The 22,304-nt window shown below is 53.3% G+C and overlaps 2 long non-coding RNA genes across 5 annotated transcripts in view; one reads left to right on the top strand and one right to left on the bottom strand.

Moving 5' to 3' along the window:
* Window positions 1–22,304, bottom strand: part of LOC109550135 (uncharacterized) — a 226,181-nt gene that overhangs the window by 184,008 nt on the left and 19,869 nt on the right. For 3 of the 4 annotated variants that reach the window (XR_004522651.2, XR_004522650.2, XR_004522654.2), the window contains exon 2: window positions 17,460–17,578. This is a non-coding gene — a long non-coding RNA (uncharacterized lncRNA). Of the gene's footprint in view, window positions 1–17,459; window positions 17,579–20,313; window positions 20,421–22,304 lie in introns of those variants that run through there. The other variant, XR_004522652.2, reaches the window with a different exon arrangement.
* LOC141276667 (uncharacterized) lies at window positions 10,422–21,417 on the top strand. The gene is made up of 4 exons (XR_012326570.1): window positions 10,422–11,263; window positions 13,127–13,218; window positions 18,451–19,930; window positions 20,707–21,417. It is a non-coding gene; the product is annotated as an uncharacterized lncRNA (long non-coding RNA).

Raw genomic sequence — 22,304 nt, 5'->3', positions numbered from 1 at the left:
AGCTGTCTTAGAAGGCAGAAAGATTATTATTGATACCCATTTCACACATGGGAAGACGGAGGTCCTCAAAAGGGGAAGCAGCTGCCCAGCATCACTTATCAGTAGCAACTGACAGCTGGAGGGCTGGGACAGCGGCGTCTTCATCGATGTCAAGTCTGGTTCTTTCCTGGGGCTCTTGGCACCTCTTGAGTCGAGGACTGGGTTTGAGACAAATTGCTGTGTAGAGGGATCGATTCATCTCAAATTATTAATGGTACATTATCTGAACAAATGCTAAGCTTAGGTGCCCCAGCTTCCCAGGCATGGCATATCCCCTGCTCAGCTCTGCTTTGCAGATGGTGACCCCCCCCCCCCGCCACCAGCTGTGAACCCATCCTGGGATCTCTTTGGACACCTTGTGGAGAGAATCGCGGTCCCTTCTCCACCCTACGGGATGCTCTCTGGCTCCCCAAGGCCAGCCCTCCACCATCCATTTCGTCTTCTGTTCGTGTGTGGCAGTTTCAGTCAATACCTGCCCATTCCAAACACGCCTATCACCCACACACATGAGGTTCCCGTGCACGGGGGCTTCCGCTCTGGGGAGCTCCAGGGCTGCTTATCTGGGCTCAGCAAATCTAGCCCTGCATCCCCCTTCCTGTGTGGACGCCAACCCAGTGGCCAGCGGTATTTCCCAGAATGTCCACACTGCACGACCAGTGGCATAGCCCCACAGTTCTGCTTCCTCTCGGAAATCCAAAGGCACAGGGGACTGAGGGGTGGGAGGGCGCCTCAAGGAAGGTCCTCGGCCACTGGTGTCCTGGAGCACCTCTCCTGTGTAGTCAATGGCATGGACTCTCAATCACCTTTAGCCCCCAGCCTAGTTGTCACTTCCTCCAGAAAGCCTCCTGTATTACCACCTCGGCCCTTGGTCAGAGGAGTCTTCTAGTTCAATGACACGGCTCAGCGTTTGTGTCCAGAGCGGCCAGGTACTAAAAGCTCCAGTAGACAAGCTCAGGGATTCGGACTTGCTCTTGAGGCCCATGGAAGCCACTGAGGAATTATAAGCACGGAAGGAAGATTAGCTCAGTTGTGCCTTAGGAAGACCCCTCAGTCTGAAAGGTAGAGAAATAGTTCAAGGGAAGAAGTCCCTGGGTAGAGAGAAGCAGCCGGAGACGATGGCAGTGACCCAGCAGGCCAGAGGTGGCGCTGGCAGTAGGGCGGGGACAGTGGCATGGCAAGGAAGCAGGCAGAAGCAAGGGCGGTAGGAGGACGGACCTCCCAGTCGCTGACAACGTGAAGGTACTTGGGTGACAGGAAGAGGCCAGTGCGGCCTCCAGGATCTTGTCTGGGGGACTAGGATGGGGGTGGGGCACTACCAAGCTAGCATACCCAGGGTGAGGTGAGAATTCCCTGAGATGGCTCTGAAAACTGTATGTAAATTAAGCAGTGCTGGGACTTCCCTGGCAGTTCAGTGGTTAAGACTCCACACGTCCACTGCAGGGGGCACGGGTTCGATCTCTGGTCAGGGAACTAAGATCCCTCATGCGGACTGGTGCGGCCTAAATAAATAAACCATGCAGTCCTGCTCAAAAAGTATCTTCTTGGCATTTTGTTAAAGATTTCCGCTGTGTGCAAAGTTGAGCCAGGGATTCCTCGGTCAGCTTCCAGAGCCCCTGTGTGCCCACGTCCTGATTCCTGCCTGGCCCTGAGTCCCGGCTTCTCTTGTCCTCCTTCAGGAAGGAGGACCGCCCCCCGCCCCCCATCTCTCAGGAACCTCCTCCTCCTGCCTTTCACCAGCCCCCAGTGGGTTCTGATCCTCAGACCCAGCAGTGGGTTCAGGTTCTTTCTCATTCAGGGGTCCTCTCAGCTACACAGTCAGCCTCCTGTGGGGAACATTACATCCATCTCCCCAACCCAGAGAGGAGAGGGCCTGGCTCGGGGCATGGGCCAGGACGGACACCCAGGCGTCTGGACAGCTGGCCCAAGACTCTCTTTGTAGCTGCATCCTTGTGGTGGGGTAACATGGTGGCTAAGAAGGGCGTTCAAACCCAGCTTTGTGACTAACCAACAGACGCTGTAAGTGATTTGCTTAACCTCTCTGTGCCTGTTCCCTCATTCTTGAGAGGGGATGTCAACAGTAGTAGCTCCCCCACTGCTGGGTCTGAGGATCAAATGAGTGGCTCTAGGAAACTGCTTAGCCTGGCCCCTGGCCTGTAGTAGGCGTTCAGGGAATTGCAACGATGATTGCTGTTAAAAATGTCTATGGTGCCCAGGGTCCCTCCCTGGCCTGGGTGAGGGGAAATGCCAGTAACAGTCCAGCCCATGCTCAAGGAGAGGGGAATGAGGCTGCACTTTTGAAGGCAGGAGTGTCAAAAAGTAATGGGCAGGACTTCCCTGGTGGCACAGTGGTTAAGAATCCATCTGCCCATGCAGGGGACACGGGTTTGAGCCCTGGTCCGGGAAGATCCCACATGCCGCGGAGCAACTGAGCCCCTGAGCCACAACTACTGAAGCCCGCACACCTAGAGCCCATGCTCTGCAACAAAAGAAGCCACTGCAGTGAGAAGCCCGCACACTGCAATGAAGAGTAGCCCCCCCTCACCGCAACTAGAGAAAACCCACGCGCAGCAATGAACACCCAAAGCAGCCAAAAAAAAAGTAATGAGTAAATTGTAAAGCCTCACATTTGGCACCTATATGTGATGAGATTCAGCCTAATGGTCATTAGCCGTGGTGGCAGCTGGTCGAGGGCACAAGCTGGCCTCATCCAAAGTCCTTGCTCTTAAGCACTGCCTCGTGGTGCACCTAGGCCATGTGGCTGAAATCACACACCTTCTCTCTCCCAGGGCAGCAGCAGGAACCTCTGTTATTCCAACACCCCCAGGCTCAGACCTCGAGGGAACCAAATCTGCCGCCTCCAGGCCTGCTGTGCGCCCCCCGCCCCCCGCCGTCTGCTAGCTGAGTCCCCCACACTGAGAGGCAGCTTTGCCCACCCTGCTGCCCAGTGGAGAATGGCACGCTCCCCGTTCAAGGGTGCTCGCTGGCCCTTATCACGGGAGAGTGATGTCTGCAGCGCTGAGCCACAGATCCTGCTTGCCTGGTCAGCACTGCGGAGGGCAGGGAGGCAGCAAGAGACAGACGCTGCGCTTGACAAACACCACGTGGCCGGGCAGGCAGGCAGGAGCAGAATGAAATCAGAAGGGAAGGAGGTGAACCTGGCGTCCTGACCAGGTGCTGGTGGACACACCGGGCTTCCGCAGGGGGGATCTAAGATGGAGAAAATCGGTGACCTTGGTCATAAAGGGGATTGATTGGCCCGGGACCCATTGTGCCTGCCGAGGTGTGGCCTTGACTGGCCCTGCTTCCTGGAGGAAGGGTGCCCTCAGAGACTTCAATTCACCAAGGTTCAATTAGCTAATAATCTGTGCTTGGGCGGGACGAGGCTGATGGAGGTTTTCCAACTATGAACACCAGAAGAGATGGCTTCAGGGACCCGAAAGGGCCTGACCGTGACCCTTGTCCATGGGAGGAAGAGGGAACTAAGGAAGACAACGGCTTGGCTTTGGACTCAGATGGAGCTGAGTTTAAACAACCTTCTTGGGCAAGTCCCTTCCCCTCACCAAGGCTGCTTACCCATCTGTCAAACAGGAGTGACAATCCCATTTATGGGGAGCCAGCTACGCACCAGGCACTTTGCTACCAATCTCATGGGCGTGAACTCATATAATCAGAACCAGAATCCTAGGAGATAGCTACTACTATTAATATTAGCATTTACAGATGAGGAAACTCAGGCCCAGAGAATGAAATGACTTTTCACAGGTCCCACTCTGAGTTGCACACCAGGAATCAAACGCAGGCAGCCAGCTTGTACCTAAACCCTCGGCCGTGCCCCTTTTCTTCCTCTTGTCACGAAATATACCAACAACAGCAAACTAGCAGCACGGTCTATGGGCTGAAACAGTAAGAAGAACTTTCCACGGATGAACTCCCTTTAATCCTCACACTAAACCTATGAAGTGGGAACCAATGTAACCTCCATTTACAGATGAGGAAGCTAAGAAACAGAGAAGGCGAGTTACTCACCCAAGTCACCAAGCTCATGGGCGACAGCAATGAGAGTTGAGCCCAGGTAGTCTGGCTCCAGGGTCCTGACCTTGACCTTATGCAAAAGCATGAAAGGGCCTCACCCAGTGTGTAGCACATGGCACAGAGCAGGCTCAGCGAAGGGCTTTTCTACCCTGGGGCAGCCCTTCTCCCTAAAAGGAAGACAGATGTAGTGAACGCTGGGGCAGGCCCCCCACATGCCCAATGCAAGCCAGGCTTCGGGAGGGTTTGGATATGCTCTTGGCAGACTCCGAGCTTCCACTGGAAAGGGCATGGGTTCAATTCCTGGTTGGGGAACAAAGATCCCACATGCCTGCGCAGCGTGGCCAATAAAAGAAGGAAAGAAAGAAAGAAATGCCTCTGGTTCAGGGAAGATGGAGGGAACACGGGGGTCAAGGGCCGCAGTGCGCGGGGGCTTCTTAGCAGAGGTGGGCTAGCAGGCAGGTGGGGCTGTGTCGGAGAAAGGGAGAGCACACTTCCAGTGAGCCACTGGGCTTGAGTGAGAGCTAGAAGGTGAGCGGCTATCGGACAGTCGAGGCTAAGGTAGCAGACAGATGTCGGGAAGGACTGTCAGATCTCCAACTCCATAAAGTCCCACGATGCCTGGCCAGGGCTGTGGGTCACGGGAAGCAGCCAGCAGGTGGGCAGCTTGGGAGAGTGACAGGAAGAAGCAGGCAGCCTTACCCCAGCCTGACGCTCAGGCTCGGGCCGGCCCCTGCCGCTGCCAGGCCAGAAACGCTGGGCCTGACTCCTGAGGGGTCCCACCCTGCTCCCCGCAGCTTTGCTCCCATCCTCCAGCCCTCTGGGGCCCCACCCCTTCAATCATTACCCCAGATCATTGAACTGGAGGTCTGTAAGGCTGACACTCCCTCAGAGAGCATTTATCTGGAAAGTCATAAAATCACACCAGGCATGGTAATTAACGATTAGAGATGTTTATCCCTCAGCTGGCTCTGGCCTGTGGGAGTCTATAGTGGGGACAGAGGCGGGCTTCCCTCCGCAGCATGGAGGTGGGCGGCTGCCGCTGCCAGGTTCTTGCCATCAGAGATGTGCCAACAGAGGAGGTGAAGGCCAAGCCCTTCAGCCCCTCGCTGGGGGGCCCTGTTGGCGCACTGAGCCATCTTCCCAACAAAGCCGTCCAAAGCTGGCTCCTAACACCTGACCTCTCCTACCCCCATGCCTTTGTATGCACCGTGCCCCTCACCAAGAATACTGTCCTGTCCATGCCTCAAGGCTCAGCCACCTCCAGGGAGCCCTCCCTGACCACTCTGGGCACAGAGCTGCTCCGTTGCAGGCCATCAGGACTCTCGCCTCCTCTGATCTTCACCTGGATGTGTGTGTCCTGTGGCTGCATCTTGATCACTCAGCCAGACCCAGTGTTCCCAGAGGGTACATATTCACTCCCATCCTCCACCCTGCCGCTCTCCCATACCCAGCACTGGACCATGCACCCAACAGGTCCTCAAAAATGAACCATGACAGCAGAGTGTCAGAGTTGCAAGAGAACCCCCCTCACCCACTAGACGATGCTCTGCATGTATGGACATCGGCACCTGGCCCTGGGGAGCAGGCCCAGGCTCCTTCTCAAAGGGACTTGTAGGCCAGACAAGGCCAAGGCCCAATGCACACCAACTTGGGAAATGGAGACCTGGACCAGAAGTTAGGAGCTTCCTCAGCATCTGACAGCATTTTGGGTGGCAGAGCCAGCGCTCAAGCCAAGGTCTTCAGGCACCCGGGCCTGGCTCCCCAGGAAGAGTGGTGGCCCACCTGAAGTCACCTGGAGAAGGATGGAGGATCCTGGCGCCCCAGGGTGTGGGCTGGCTCTACCACCAAATTTCTATGTCACCCCAGGCATGTCCCTGATCACCTGGGCCTCAGGGTGAAGATGATGAGCAGAGTATAAACCTGCCGGAGCACGGGCAAGCTCTGAGTAGGGTAGCCAGGACAAAGCGTCCATCTACCCTAAAGCCAGAAGGATCTGGGTGGGAGAGGGCTCTGTGGCTGAGTGGGCCTCTCATTCCTCCTTGGACATAGGCAGAAACACATGCACTGCCCCTTCTCACCCAGCCGGCCCGGCTCCTTGCAGGCAGCAGCTGCCCATGGCATTCTCAGGGTAGCTGCAAAGGCCAGGCCCCCTGGTGCTGGCATTCACCCACCCAGGCCCAGTGCTTCTGTGGACTGAGCCAACTCCCAGGGCAGCGGCCAGTACCCAACCAGCCACCCACCCCATAGAGCCTCCCCTACTGGCCTGTGAGTCACTGAGGCCCAAGTATCAGGTCATCTAGTCCAGCCTGGCCCAGAGCCTTGCCCCAAGATGCTCTGCAGGGGTGAAAAGGGCCCAGTACTTAGAAAAGTTATGCAGTATAGCTGGTCTTGGAGATCAAGAGCTCATTGCAAGTTAAAGGCACAGACAAGGCTTTCAGGAGGAAACAAGACTAGGTTCTTAAACAGCCTATGTATGTGCGTGTGTGTGTGTGCATGTGTTTTATGGGCACGGAGAGAGACGTGTAAAGACACAGCCCAGGCCGTTAGCATTGCCTGCCCTGGGAAGTGAGAATTACAGAGGGTGGTGGCTATTGGCAACTGCGTTATAGCACTCTATACTTCCCACTGATCATAGTGAGTATGCATTTCTTTTGGAATTAAATTAATTATTTAAATAAAGTAACGTTAGGAAAGGAAATCTGTTTAACTTTGTTTAACCCAGCAGTTCCCAAACTTATCTGATGATGAACTGTTGCTTTGTGTAACGCCTAGAAGCACCCCTGGAAGAGGGGATGTGCACGCAATATACTCTGGAGAAAGATAAACTTGTCTAGTTTTTAATAGTTAAAACCATGGTCCTTTCTGACTCCGGGAACCAGGAAGAGGAAAGGGTTTGCGGAATCCAGACACTGCATCAACCTCGGAGATAGACCAGAGCCCGCAGCTCCCCAAACACCAGTCCAGACACTGCTGCTCCGCCCGGCTCCCTCTCTGAGGTGGAATGAGCTGCAGGCATGGGTGGTGAAGAGGGTACAGTGCCACAGGGCAAACACCTGGTACAGAGAGAGTGACAGGACCACAGAGGAGTAGGGCAGACCCAGTGCTGCGGGGTAGGCACAAGCCCTCCTGGGAAGAACTGGAAACCAGGAGCCGCCACACGGCCATGACATCCTGCAGCCAAGCATCAAGTCCCAGCTCCGGTCCCTTCCAGCTCCCCAACTCTGGGCAAGTTGAATTTCTCTGGGCATGAAATAGGGTCCAGATGGGATGGTCCCTAAGGTCCCTGCAGCCTGAAATTTCAGGATTCTCGGCTTCACAATGACCACTGTAGGTATGACCCTACGACTTATCACCTCCACTTTATAGGTGATATAACTGAGGCTCAGAAAGGGTAATTGGTTTTTTTTTTTAATGAATGTATCTGCCTTTATTTATTTATTTATTTTTTGGCTGCATTAGGTCTTCGTTGCTGCGCACGGGCTTTCTCTCTAGTTGCGGCGAACGGGGGCTACTCTTCGTTGCAGTGCGTGGGCTTCTCGTTGAGGCGGCTTCTCTTGTTGTGAAGCACGGGCTCTAGGCGTGTGGGCTTCAGTAGTTGCAGCACGCGGGCCCTAGAGCACGCGGGCTTCAATGTACCAGAGCCAGCCCCAGAGTCAGACCACCTGAGTTTCTAGCACTGGCTCCACCTCTTAGCAGCTCTACAGTTTGGACCGGTCGAGTAGCCACTCTGAGCCTCAGTTTACTCCTCTGCAACTGGGAATAAGCCCTCACTGGTTACACAGCACAGTCCATCATGTCAAATTCACCATGGGGCCCAGCACACTTAGGTCTTTGGAAAATGGGAGCTATTATTTTTACTATAACTCTATAAATTATCCCACAGTTGAGAGAAAAAGGAGAGGTAGGCACTGAACTCCAGGTGTACTGGCCTGCGGGTCGGGAAATCTGTGTGCCCCAAGCAGATCCCAGGACTGTCGTCTACAAACTGAGTCAACTCCCACGTCAGTAGCCAGCTTGCTGCCCGTTTGAGGCTCCCATTTGGAGCCTCCGTTTCCCCATCTGTAACAGGAGGGGCTGGACTGGGTGACCTCTGGGAACACACGGGTCTATCATCTGGACAGAGGAAGGTCTCCATGAGATACTCTTTTCCCACAATGGGTTGGAGAATTTTGCTCTCCAGCAGCCTGTCATCCTTTTCTGGGGGGTGGGTGTGTGGTTGATGCATTAGGAGAAGGAGGGATAGGTCAGGGACAGGAATAAAGAGAACATGAATGGGGCACTTCCTGTATACAGGCGCCATCCCAGGAGCTGTCCACAGATGAATGCATCTAGTCCTCAGAACAAGCCTATGAGGCCACAACTAGTTAACCCATTTTATAGACAAGAAAACTGACATCCAAAGAAATGAAGTCATATGCCCAAGGTCAGAGGGTTGGTGAAGCAGGATTTGAACGCAGTCCCCCCCCCCAATCTTCATGGCTCCATGCTCTAAACTGCTGAGTGGTGTCAGCTCTAGGTCTCTACGAAAGACAGAGACCCAGGGAGGGAGAGATGGGACAGGGCAACAGGTGCAAAAAGAGCAGGTGCAACGTCCCAGGGCAGCCTGGACACGTTTTCAGGGAGCGGAGTGGGAATCCCAGCTGGGAAACAATCGTTTGCCTCCATTTGGGGCCTGCTGAGTTTCAGAGTCATTGTGCCCAGACAGGAATGCACAACCCTCTCCCTGGGGGGCTGCAGAGGGTCCCACTGCCACGTCACCAGGAAGGAGGCACCTGCTGGCCTGAGAGAAAAGTGGGGCCTGAACTGCTTTGTCTAGTGGCCACTGGGCCCGGGAGATGCTTCACCTGCCACTCCTTGGTCACTCCAGTCCAGTGACCCCCACTAAAGCCACGCACTCCAAGACGGTTTGCTCCCCAATATCACACGCAAAATGTCTGTCAGCTCTTGACACTAATATTATTTAAGGCCCAAAGTCTAATGTAAGGCTTCCTTTTAGGGAGATTGTCTCATTTAATAAAACTCTCTGTCTCTGTTCCCCCAAGGTAAGCACGCTGATGATAACGTATTCCCCGCACTGTGATTTGATCTGGGAGTAGAATTAGCACACAGCCTTGCTTCATTGTCAGATTGGTATTTTTATTATTTTCCCCGGAATAAATAAACAGGAAGCCATCCAGGTGAAAGGCAGTCATCTGCCCCCAGGACCTTTAGTCGCTGGCCTCCTAACTGGGTCACCTCTCCTCTCCAGGGCTCACTCATTCACTCATTCATTCTTTAACTGATTCAGTCAACAAGCTGCCCCAGTGTCAGTACCCTAGACTGTACCCAGGCTCTGAGCTGGGGAGTTGGGGTGTGACTAAGACAGAAGGGTCCTGTCCTCAAGGATCTGACACCTTCACGGTATTGCCCTGCACCCCTCATCTTCCTTTAACTGCCCCCCAGCCCGAGGTGGCACCAGTAGGACTGCCAAGAGAAAATTCAGACTCTCGCTCACACGAAGGCATTGATGAGAAAGAAGACCTGGGCTCAAGGGCATCCCTGTCCCCACACCACTGTGGCCCGAGGCAAGTCACCTGATCCGTTCAAGTCTGTTCATTCCTGGGTGGGAAGGACATAATGAAAACATGGGCTTAGAGTCAGACAGAACCTGGTTCAAATCCCAGCTCTGCCCCCTACTAATCTTGAGACCCGGAGCAAGTCACTTTGCCCTGCAGTGTGATGCCATCGTTTGAGACACGACCTGCTTTACAGAGATGTTGTGAGCAGGGGCACAGCAGTGAGAGAGGAGCTCACCCCAGGAGCCACTGAACTTGCACAGTCCTGAGAGGAGGGGCCCCAGAAATGTCGTGTCCTCTTAAAAAGGAGGAAGTTTAAATGAGATGATGTAGGTCAAGTGCCCGGCTCATGGGAATTACTCAGCAAACTTGCTGTCACCATCACCATCGTCAACATCATCATCAACAACGCTGCTGATATCACTCATCTAGTGAGGAATGAAAGCTCTTTCAAAACTCTAGGGACCTAGACTGGAGGGTGTGCAAGGCTGGCACTAGGCTGGGAATTCTCGCCCTGTAACCACGGGCAAGCCCCTTCTCTTCCCTGGCTTAGGTGTCCAGCTGTGACATCCTTCCTGGCCCTGACGCCCCAGTGCCTGCGAGCGGCTGGGAGAACACGTCTCTCACACTGCTGGGCCCTCTGTTACTAGCTGACCCAGGGAGGGCCAGGGGCTTGGCGGGGCCTGGGGACTCCCCCAGCCTGGGGATGCCACAAACAAGGCTACACCAGGCCTCGAGCTGAGCCCAGCAGGCAAAGGTGGGGTGCTCGAAGGTCCCAGCAGAACGGGGCTCCAGGGCTCGTCTGGCCCTGCTGCTTAGACGAGCTCTTCCTTACTACACATCACTAGAGGTGCCTGAAAAAGGAAGAGAGGTGCCTGGAAAAGGACAGGAGTTCAGGGCTCAAGTCCTGCCCTCCTGGCACTCACTGTGGGAGGCGTTCTGAGCCTCCGCTTCCTGCTATGACATACGGTGCATCGGTGACAGTTCTGGCAGAAATGATCACTCAAGAGGGTGACTGAAGAGAGTTTAATGAAGGGGCTTCTTAAAAGTGTAAGCAGGGTTAAAGGAAAGCGTAAAGGACTGGTGAAGCACCCCAGGGTTAGCAACAGTGGGAGGTGCTGCCACCCCTAGAATGATTCCAGAAACGCCTGTAAGTTGGGAGCTGCCATGAAGGAGAAGACAGACCAAGAGGAGCTGTGGCGTTTGCTGGAGGAACACAGTCATTACTGACCCACGGTCCAGCCGGGAGGAAGCTCCGGAATGTTTGTGGATGGAACCAGAGAGTAAGTGAATCAACGAATCTGATCTCTGGCTGATTTATCCCGAGGCAGATACCATTTTCCAAATGGCTGCTTCAATAGCTCCCCTCGCACACACTCTTCTTATAGTAGGACTTTAACGCTCCATGAATCTGGGCACAGCTGTGATTACAGCGGAAGTGACACTATGTGATATCTGTTAGGTCATAAAAAGCGATGCAGCTTCCACCTGGTTCTCTTTGGGATGCTCACGCTTTGAAGTGAGCCACCGTGCTGTGAGGAAGCCCAAGCAGCCGCGTGGAGAGGCCACACACAGAGTTTTCTGTGGACTGCCACATCGGAGGTCCCAGGCCACAGTCAGTATCAATTGTCACACAGGTGAGTGAGTGAGTCTTCAGATTTCAGATAATTCTATCCCCAGCCTTAGAGGCTTCCAGCCCGAGGTCCCAGACACTGTGGGGTTGGAGACAAGCTGTCCCTACCGTGTACTTTCCAAATTCCCAACTAATGGAATCAATGAACATAATCAAATGGTGGGTGTTTTAGGCCACAATGTTTGGAGTAGTTAGTTATGTCAATTGTTTGCTTTGGTCCATAGGGACCACGTTCCCAGAGCACAGAACAGGGAGGAGAAGGGTGGAAAAGGAATGTGAGGGGAAAATGGAGAAAACCCAGCAGCACAGATGCCTCACATAGGGCAGGGCTTTGAGGACCCATCCAACCTGGCAGAATCTGAAAACCCATTCTTACACCGAAAGTTAGTTCCACTAACCTGAAGAATTGCCCCAGCTGCCTCAGTAGCCTTTTGCATCTCAAACCTGTGTTCCCCACGCCCCATTCCGACTCAGCCCTGCCCACGCTGCCAGAGAAGCAGAGCACCCCCACTACCTGGGCACTCCGTCCTTGACCAGTGGACCCGCTGCATACTCTGACTTGGCAGGGGAAAGAAACGGGTGGCAGGAGGGCCTGCAGGGACAGGCCTCCTCACTCTGTCCTACACATACCAGGCACCTGCACAACCCTTGCCCTCCCCTCACCTGGAACTCTCTCCTCACCACACAGCCAACACTACCAGTACCATGACACCTTCAAAGAATTAACCCTCTGCCATGGGCTGCATGTTTGTGTCCCCCTAAACATCATATGTTGAAGCCTTAACCCCCAAAGTGATGGTAGTTGGAGGTAAGGCCTTTGAAAGAGAATTAGGTCATAAGGGTGGAACCCTCTTGATGAAATTAGTGCCCTTATAAGAGGAAGCACTAGAGAAATGGTCTCTGCCATGTGTGGACAGAGCAAAATAGGCAGTTGGCTCTCACCAGACACGGAATCAGCCAGCACCCTGATCTTGGCCTTCCAGCCTCTAGAACTGTGAGAAATAAATGTTTGCTGTTTAAGCCATCAGTGTGTGGTATTCGTTATAGCAGCCAGCCCAACTAAGACACCCACCACCACTACCACCCTCCCCCTCCCCTGAACCCTGTTCCAAGATGCACATGGTTGTAATTTTCCTGAAAATGCCAACAGGATAATTTGAGGGCAGCATCTGAGTAAGAGAGCTAGCATACACAAGATTTGTCTCCCCAGGAATGTAGAAGGGTCTGTTCTAAATCCCATGTGTGTCTTCCATCTGCAGTCCTGGGCAGGGCTCACAGCTGCTTGCTAGGAAATCATCACCAAGGCCACAAATCCTCCCGGCTCCCCTGTGCGTCCACAGCATCTTATGTCCGCTCCCCCCAGCCCAAATCTCCCATTACCATAACTAATAACTTCCCTAACCATGCTGCCACGGGAGCAGGACCCATGTCTTCCCAACACTCCCGATAAAACAATAACCACACTTGGTGTTTCAGTCACTGCTAACAAGAACATCGCATTTCCTCACTTGATCCTTGCAACATTAGGAGGAAGGTGGTTAGCATTATCTCCAGCTCACAGAGGGGACAAGCTCAGAGAGGTGAAGTGACTTGCCCAAGGTCACCGAGGAGGTGGGGAGCAGAGCCAGGACTCAGAGCCAGGTCCGGCTCTCCCCACATGCCCACCCCCAGAGTGCTTTATCACCTCTTCAGCTCCAACATAGAGCAGAGGGCTGAGCACGAAGCAGGAACTCGACAAATATTTGTAAACGGAACAAAACCTTAACAAATTCTCGTTGCATGAATACAGCTCTTATACGGAAGAGAATCCAAACACCACCATCCACTCCATGCATTCTGATGCGCTGATGTCTTTTGTTTTTTGCAGGGGTTTTGTTTCCTCCAGCAACGCGAGTGGGCGGCAAGGAAGTACACAGAGTCCCCTGGGGAACTGTTTCTGCACAGCATCTCAGATGTGAGGTGGGGAAACATTCTAGAACAAATAGGTTCTGGTTATCACAACACCACTGAGAGAGAGGTGGGCAAAGACTCCAGATCCCATTTCACATATGACAAAACTCAGACCCCCAGAGTCAAGGGACCTGTTTGCAGTCACTCAGAGAAGGAGGGCCCGCACCAGCTGTCTTGATGTCCATATAGGAGACTTACAATTCCCTGGCTCCCCTACTTCCAGAATGCCCAGCTCTGAACACTACAGCCTCGTCAAAAGGATAGAGGGTACGGCTCTAGGGAAAACGTGTGGCAGCCTCACTCGATCAGACGGCCGGGCTCTGAATTCTAGCAGAGACCAAAATGAAGCTTCCTGAGGCAGAGGCCTCAGCACCCCACACACCTCCTCCCACCTCCCCTTCCTCAGTTCTGCACCCAGCAGGCAGATCGTCAGATCACGTGGGCTGAATCTCCACAACCAGGCAGCTCTGCAGAGGAAATGAAGGGAACGTCGCAGGCCCTACGCCCTGTTGGCAATTGATGGCTCTGGCTGGGAATGGGGTTCTCAGAGGACTGTGACCCTCAGAGGGGTCTCCTTGCCAGGGAGTGAGTGATTGGAGACCCCCTCAGCCCAATCTCCACTGGACACTCAGGCCCCAACCTCGGCAATGAAAGGAGGTAGAGTGGACCCAGCCCCAGTCTGGAAGGCAAAGCCCTCTGGTCCTTTGACTTCCTGTGTGACCTTGGGAAAATCACAACCTTCTGAACCTCAGTTTCTCCATTTGTCAAACAGGTTCATACTACCCTCCTTTGCTGCCTCTGGGGGTAAATGTTCATCTCCAAAGATAAAATGATAACGCTTAACTTTACACCTATTTACTATTAGCTCCCCCACCCCTGGTGCTGACTCGAGCTGTCCAGGGTGTGTTCTCATGGTCTGGAGGTCAGTTGCCCTGGCCTGACTGATGGTGAGTGTGATTGCCCGTGGCAACTGGAATCAGGCTACATCCAAGGGACAAGGTCGAGTCTTAGCTGTGAAGGCAGCCAAGGCAGTTTCTCGGGAGCAGTATTAAGCATCATCACAGAAGGGGGATGAGGCAGGGGGTGAGGAACCACAGAGATGAGGCTGGTCAGGAAGCAGCAGCAGGGCAGTGAGGCCACCTGCTCAGGAAGAAGCCCTGTTCTTGTCAGGGGACATCCACCCCATACAAGGCCTGGCAGACCACAGCCCACAGAACATGGACCAGGCTGCCAGGAGTCCGCGTGGCCAGAGCCTGGAGGGAGACAGGCCTGTGTGGCCGAGAGCAGATCCAGCACCAGCACTCTTCAGCCTGTAACTGAGTCCCGGGTCAATCTGGGATCAATGTGCTCAGAAGTACCATGTGTATGCACTTGGTTATATCTTGCCTTGTTCCAAGAAAAATGATTTAAAACATACACAAACCCATAAGGGACTTACAAGGCTACCTAGGGTACTGCAATAAAACATAAATTAGAAATTGATAAGAAAGTACAGAGGCAAAACAGAGGAAAGGACATTAAATGAGACAGAAATATGACTAGTTCAGAAATGAGGACTACAAAGTTCTAAACGTTGTTTCAAAGGATCCAGATTGTCGATCTGAGCTTCCTGGTAGCAACTGCAAAAGGAGAAACCTGCTCAGTTACACGATTCCATGAAATAAAATATAAAAATATAAATAAAGCCTGATAGTTAGGAAAATCATAACTGCTTCTGATTATAGAGCAGGAATATTTCCTGGCAGTCTTCATGATAAAATTCTATGAATAGACACGAAACAAATCTCATGGAGATGTTTTCTGGGGAGTGACATCATACAAAGAGACAATTCAAGAGAAGTAGTCCTACAGGGACCAAACTAATATGCTATGGAAGCCATCCTCCCCTGGCCTAGCTTAAGGTACTGGCAGATGAGGCTGGGATATTTTAAGCAGGGAGCATTATTGCTATTACTGTTAATAGCATTGGTTGCTATTTATTTATTTATCTAAAATTCTTTCACACCACCTATACTTACTGAGCACCTAAGTAGTGCCAGCATTGTGCAGGGCATTAGAGAAGCAGAGGTGAGCAGGACAGACATGAACCCTGGCCTACTAGGGCTCAAGGTCTTGGAGGAGAACCTGTAAGTGAACAGGCAGTTACAGACCACAATTCAACAAGGGTCCTGATGGGAAGCCCAGGTCACTACGGGAGGACAGAGAAAAGGCCTAATGCTGCACATCAGGGAAGACTGCCTGGAGGAAGTGAGGCCTGAGGTGGGCCTGGGAAATACCTGGCAGGTGAAGAAGCAATGGCTAGACCACCAGAAATCAGCATGCCAAAGAACCCATCATTGCCCAGAGACGCTACTGAGAACAGCCTTAGGAGGGGCCCCAGAGGCCAGGCCTGGTTGGGTTGGGTCCCTCACCCAGCCACTGTCAGGATCAATCTCAGGCAGAACTACGAGTGTGGCCAAGCTGGGAACAAATGCCCCAGCATCCTCTCTGGGTCCTTCCAACTCGTGGGTGCTGCCCCTTCCCCCATTCTCAGAGCTTGGCCCTGCTGCCCAGGAACCATGGATATCAGGCCCTCTCGGTTGGTTCACAGCCAAGACAGACTCAGCTTGGAGAGAAGCAGCAGGCAGTCCTGAGAACAAGCCACTCCTGGATAGGAAAACAAACTCGATTGTTTTAGAGCTGCAAGTGCCCTTCGACATCAGCCAGCCCAACTCCCTCATCTTATGGAGGGGGAAACTGAGACACAGAAAGGGGAAGTTATCCAAAGCCACACAGGCTGAGAAGTCCGTAAGTCCAGAGGCAGGAGAGAGCAAAAGTAAACAGGAGACCAGGCAAGTCAGCCAGGAGCCCTGGGGGGAACAAAGAGGAAAATTCCAGAAGAAGCTCGACAAGAGGAGGACAAAGGGCGTATATCTGAGGCCATGGACACGAGCCACATCCGAGATTTGCAGTTTTCTCATCTGTTCAATGGCAATAATACTGACCTGCCCCACAGGGTTGCCGGGGGAACTAGAGGGTACCTTGTAAACTGTAAAGTCCTGTGCACCTGGAGATGGCACAAGGGCCCAGGAAGAGGGTGACTTCAGGGGTAATAATGAGCCACACCAATCAGCGTGCTTGCTGTGTGCACGGCACTGCGGACAATAACCCTCTGATGAACGTAATCATCACCCCCATCTTACAGACTAAAGAAACTGAGTTAAGTAGCTTGCCCAAGACATCAGAGCTAAGAAGAGGTAGAGTGGGGATCAGGACTCTTAATCACACACAAGAGGGTCTGAGGCAGATCCGGATCTGGGAACTTATTTCTGAGAAAGGAGTGGGCGGAGGAAGCTGAGCAGATGCAACCCCCAGGAGATACGGAGCCCCCCCCCCCCCACCACACCACCACCACCAATCCTGTACCCTTCCCTTGGAGCAATGATTTGCATGCAGAGTGTGAGCCCAGCCAGCTGCTCAGGGGCCAGGAGGAAAAGATGGTCTGGTTGGGACCTCTGAGATGACTGCATGGTACGTCCCAGCTGGCACAGCTGTACTGGTTATCTATCGCTGCGTAACAAATCACCCGAAAACATGGCACAAAACAATTTACCCTGCTTCCAGATTCTATGGGCCAGGGGTTCAGACAGAGCATAGCAGGGATGATTGGTCTCTGCTCCATGATGTCTGACGCCTCAGCTGGGAAAACGCAAACAGCTGGAGAGGCTAGATGGCTGGGCTCAGCTGGGACTGTTAACCAGGGCACCTAGACACGGACTGTCCACGTGACTCGGGCTTCCTCACAACATGGCAGCCTCAGGTCAATGATTCTTATTTCTTACATGGTGGCTCAGGGCTCCAGGAGCAAATGAGCTCCAGTGAACAAAAGGAAAGCTGCATGGTCTTTACTGACTTAGCATCACTTCTGCCATTCTCTGTGGAGTGAAGCAGTCACAAATCTGCCCAGACTAAAGGGGAGGGGACACAGAGGTTATTTCTCAATAGGAGGAGTGTTGAAGAATTTATGGCCATGTTTTTAAACCACCACAGTCGCCATAGGTGGCCCAGCAGCCTGATAGGGGAGCATGGCAGGGACCCACGCCTCTGTGGCAGATTCACAGAAGCTGAAGGAAGTCACATTCAGTCGGGACGGACCCAGGACCCAGCCAGGACCATCTAGGCCTCCTCTACCTGTGCTACTGGGCTCTTGCACCCCACCTTTGACTCGAAGCCTCCCCCAGAATGATGACAAGGTTAGACCAGGTACTCACAAAGGCAGGGCTTCATCGCATCTCTGCTACGGCAGGACGACCTTGAGTGAGTCATATGACCTCTCAGGGCCTTGGGCTCCTCACTGCATCATGGTGAACGCTGCCTCGCTTCCAGGTTTCTGGGGAGGAATGGAAGAGAGAACATATGTGAAACCCAGACACCAAGTAGGCTCCCAGGGAACACTGGTCTCCTTCCAGGGAGAATTGGGTGGGTGGGTGGGGGGGTTGTCACATGCAGGGAGAGGATCTGAGTGCCTGACTCACAGGGTTCTTGCCCAGGGACTTCACCAGGGTAGCGTGTCTGCACTGGAAGCTCCAGCAGGCACCTCTCGGGCCTGTGGCTCCCGGCTCTAATTACAGCTTTCTCGACAGGTTTCCTGTTGGGATCTGGCAGGGTTCCCTTAGAGGAGTCACGGATAATGAGCAGCTGACGGCAGAGCCTCCATCCATGGGGACATTGACCCCAGCGCAGGCCTGAGCAGGCCTCCCTAGAAGGACAGAAGGCCCTCAAAGTTCCCGGTCTCAATCCTGCCCTATATACACACACATACACACACGCACACACGACCACCACCATGGCCACCAGATTTCCTGGTCTCTGCTTGCACAGCTCCAATGACGAGGAGCTCACTACCTTACAGGCAGCTGGCCGACCTCCAGACAGTTAGAAGCACATCCCAAATCAGACTGCCCTTCAGCTTCTAGCTGTTGATCCTCAGGTCCTCCAAGATCCTGGCAACATGGAACTGAAGAAAGGGCCCAGCTTCTGGTGGCAGGAGGAACTGGGTTCACATTCTGACTCTATCATATCTCAGGTTCTGCAGCCTTAGTTAAGTCCCTTCACCTCTCTGAGCCTCAGTTTCCTCCTCTGTAAAATGAGAATAATACTACCCAGGGGGAAGGGAGTTTGGGAGGGTGAAATGCCCAGCGCAGGATAGATGCCAAATAAAAGTCCTGTCCGCCCCCTTCCCTCTTGTACACTTTGCATTAGGGTGGCTTCAGCAGGCTCAGATTCAAACAAGCAACTGCCCCGCAGAAGCACTGGACCACCTGGAGAATCAAGGCGACAGAAGCCCACTTCCTCAGTCTCACAGCAGAGCTTCACTGCAAGCTGGAGGGGGCAGGGTGGGGGCAACCTTGCGCATTTCAACTTCTAGGTGCAACTGAATGTCTACCAGATAAAAAACGGGCTGATGGATGGATGGAGAGACCAACAAACAGACAACCGAACAGACAACCGAACAGTTTCAATAAGTTTCTAAGTCTAACCAGGAAACACCCACCCTCTTTTAGTCCCAGCCTTGCTGGAGGTCATATTTTTGTTGAGCAAGTGTGTAAAGCAGGGATTTTTAAACTTTTATAAGCGTCCAAGGAGGATGCTTGTAAAATGCAGATTCCTGGGTCCCACCTCCAGGGATTCGGACGCTGTGGGTCTGAGGTGGGGCCCAGAGTCTGCATTTCTAACCAGCTGCCAGTTGATGCTGTTGGGCCATGCTTTGAGAAGGGCTGGAGCAGAGCAGAGCCACCGACTTCAACACTCTTTGGATGCCAAGCCGGTGTCCAGGGTGGCGTCCCTGGCTTGGGGCATTTCTGCCGGAGGGAGGAGAAAGCTGCCCCTCCCAGCCCTGGGACGCAGAGGGCGATGTGATACCACCACCACCTCCCACCTCTTCCAACGTTCTGCTCCCGTCTCCATCCCATATTGAAGCAGCCGGCCTGGGCTCTCTTCAAAGCTGTGATGGCATCGTTGCAGACAGGGCTTACGTCCAGAATGAGAACACCTCCCTGCAGGGAGTTCAGGCTGCACAAAAATCCCATTAAATAGGTAGGGTGTGCAGAGGCCATGCAGAACAGCCGCCCACGACAGGCCTCCCTGCAGGAGGGAAGAACCCCGGAAAGGAGGGAATCGAGTCTCCTGGCTTCCCAGACACACACAAACACACACACACACACACACGCTTGCCTACATGCACACTCACACAGGCACACACACACACATGCACGCAAGCACGTGCCACAGAGGAGGACCCAGACCCTCCCACAGACACCCTTCCTCGCGTGGCTGATGGCAGCAGAGCCTCCGTCCAGGATTCAGCTCACGCGCTAACTTGCTGCACTACCTTAGATGAGTCCCTTCCCCTCTCTAGGTCTTAGCTTCCCCGCCTGAGGTGGCTGGCCTAGGCCTTGCCTAGGGAAGGAACTGGCATTCACTGAGCCACCATTGCATTCATTTATTAATTCTTTCATTCAACAGGTATCTATAGAGCAATTCCTGTGAACCGGGATCTGATTATAGCACCGAACAGAAGTGAAAGGAAGCTCGTGCCTCATGGAGGCGGCCCAATTCTTTGCACCGCCTGCTTTAGCCCTTTTATCTCATTTCACCTTCACCTTCTTGCGTCACCTCCAGACAACCACGTGAGCTGGATGTCCTCATCCCTGCTTTACAGATGAGGAAACTGAGGCCTGGAGTAAGTGGCAGAGCTCGGGTTCAGAGCTGGTGTTCCACAGACCATCACGTGGCCCTGAGACCTCTGCCCTAACCAAGCCCCACTTCCTCCCAGTCTCTGCTGGGTGGGGGTCATTCCCTCCGGAGTACTCCTCCCCCCAACCCTCCAGGGTCCACCGCCTCACAAGGAAGTAGAAAGGTCAGTAGCCATGGGGATGACTGTTCCCACCCCGCCCCAGATTTGGGGATTCCAGGGCTTCTACCACGGCCCCCCCTTCCACCGATTGCAGGCTAGGCTGCTCAGACCCTCCCTCAGCAGCGGGTGTCTGGAATCACTGGGTGCTCTGGGAGCACTGGCAGGCCTTTCTAAGTCCCTCATCCCCACCCACCCTGCCCATCACCTACTCCGATTGCCCATACGTGATCCACGAGGTAGAGCGAGCCCACGGCGCAGGCTCTAACACAACACGGCTCCCCAAATGAGACAAGTTCTGCCTCTGTGCACTTATCCAGTTTTGCAATCCAGAAACTAGAAAGGGGCTAATTTAATTTCAACATACAAGGAAGCTTAGTGTTGCTATGGAAAGTAAACTTTATCCTGAGTTATGCAGGGTGGGAACAAGCATCTTCTCAGAGCTCAGGGCCCTTAAGGTCTCAGCCAGCCTTGGCCACATGCCTCTCTGTTCCACTTTGAAGATGTGCCCAATCATTTCCCAGGGCCCAGAAAACTCCCTCTCCCCTCTGCCTCTCCAAAGATGCCCATCTGCCGTGGCTCCATTCACCTTATATGTCTTACAGGAAGCTGCTCTCGGCCCACTCGCTCTCCTAGTTCCCACTGCTCCAGCTCACAGCTCTCAGGACTGAGCTCTTGGGCCTGGTGTTCGGCCTGTGGCTGATTTCTGGGTTCCTGCGGCATTCGTCAGGTTGAGGAGCCCGTGCAGGGGTCACATCAGGAACGATCTAAGACACCTATTCTTTCAGAGACTCTGCAAGATTGGAAAGTGTTACTTGCATTATTTACCCTCTTCCTTTTGCAAACCTACAGTGGAGTTTTCCAGAGGCTTCAACAGATTGAACGCAGAAGCAGACATGAGAACCCAACCGTCTTCTCTTAAGTGAACCATTTTTTAAAAATATTTATTTATTTTGGTTGCGCCAGGTCTTAGTTGCAGTGGGCGGGCTCCTTAGTTGTAGCATGAGAACTCTTAGTTGTGGCATGGGAACTCTTAGTAGTGGCATGCGAACTCTTAGTTGCGGCATGTGAACTCTTAGTTGTGGCATGCAAACCCTTAGTTGCAGCATGCATATGGGATCTAGTTCCCTGACCAGGGATCAAACACAGGCCCCCTGCATTGGGAGAGCAGAATCTTATCCACTGCGCTACCAGGGAAGTCCCAGTAAAACATTAAAGAGAACTGTGAAAACATACAGTGGTACCACTCTTAAATTTTTTCATTCTAGAAAATAGTTATTTGTCCTGAAAAATACGTTAATGCTTGATACGTAATGACTTATTCTCGTTGTTCTTCAAGAATAAATATTTCATGATTTCTCAGTTTCATTTCGAATGTGGTAAATATCAATAGACACAACCCCATAAACAAAAACTCTTTTGGGTCCTCAGTAATTTCTAAGAGCATAATAGGTCCTGAGACCAAGTTTGCGACCCTCTGGGTGAACGGAAAGTGCCCATCCAACCGCCGCTGACTGAACGAGAGCTGGGGCCTGACAACGGGCAGCTGGGGCAGGTGACCTGGCAGGGTGGGAAGCCGACCTTGAACTGGGAAATAAGGAGTGAATTGGGCAGGCAGCTGGGGGAGAGGGCCTGAAAGGAGGCATGGACAGAGGCCCAGTGGAGAGTGGAGCTGCCAGGCAGCCACATCCGTGAGGAGCAGGGGTCCAGCACAGACACACAGAGAGGAAGAAGGGAACGTGGGAGTTGGCGTGGGACAGACAGAGCAGAGAGCTGGGAAGGAGGAGGCCCACTGAGGGTGATGCCAGCACTGCAGCCTCGGGGGGTTCTCTGCTGCATGGGGCCCCAGCTCCTGAGGCTCCACACCGCAGTCCAGCCTTGTCTGTAGCCCAGGGAACTGGCTCACCCCAGGCCCCCACGATGTTCCTCTTTTCATTCAGCCCTCCCTTACTTGAGGTCAGCTGAGTACCTCTGTGCTTTGCCATCCTCTGAGCCCAACCAAAACAGCCTGGAGTTCTATCCTAGCTCTGAAACCCTGGGCAAGTGCAGAGCATCCGTCCTCTTGCTGTCAACATGGAGATGGCAAATCCAGCTCACGGCTCAGGGGACGACTGACATCAGAACACATGCGGGGGCCTGGCACGTGCTGGGCCCTCAACAGGTGCAGCTAATATTAGTATGCTTGCTCCTGCCTCGATGGCTA

Source organism: Tursiops truncatus, chromosome 16 (genome assembly GCF_011762595.2).
Source record: "Tursiops truncatus isolate mTurTru1 chromosome 16, mTurTru1.mat.Y, whole genome shotgun sequence".
Classification (NCBI taxonomy): Eukaryota; Metazoa; Chordata; class Mammalia; order Artiodactyla; family Delphinidae; genus Tursiops; species Tursiops truncatus.
The sequence above is the reverse complement of the archived record's forward strand: the minus strand, read 5'-3'. Positions and strand labels throughout refer to the sequence as shown.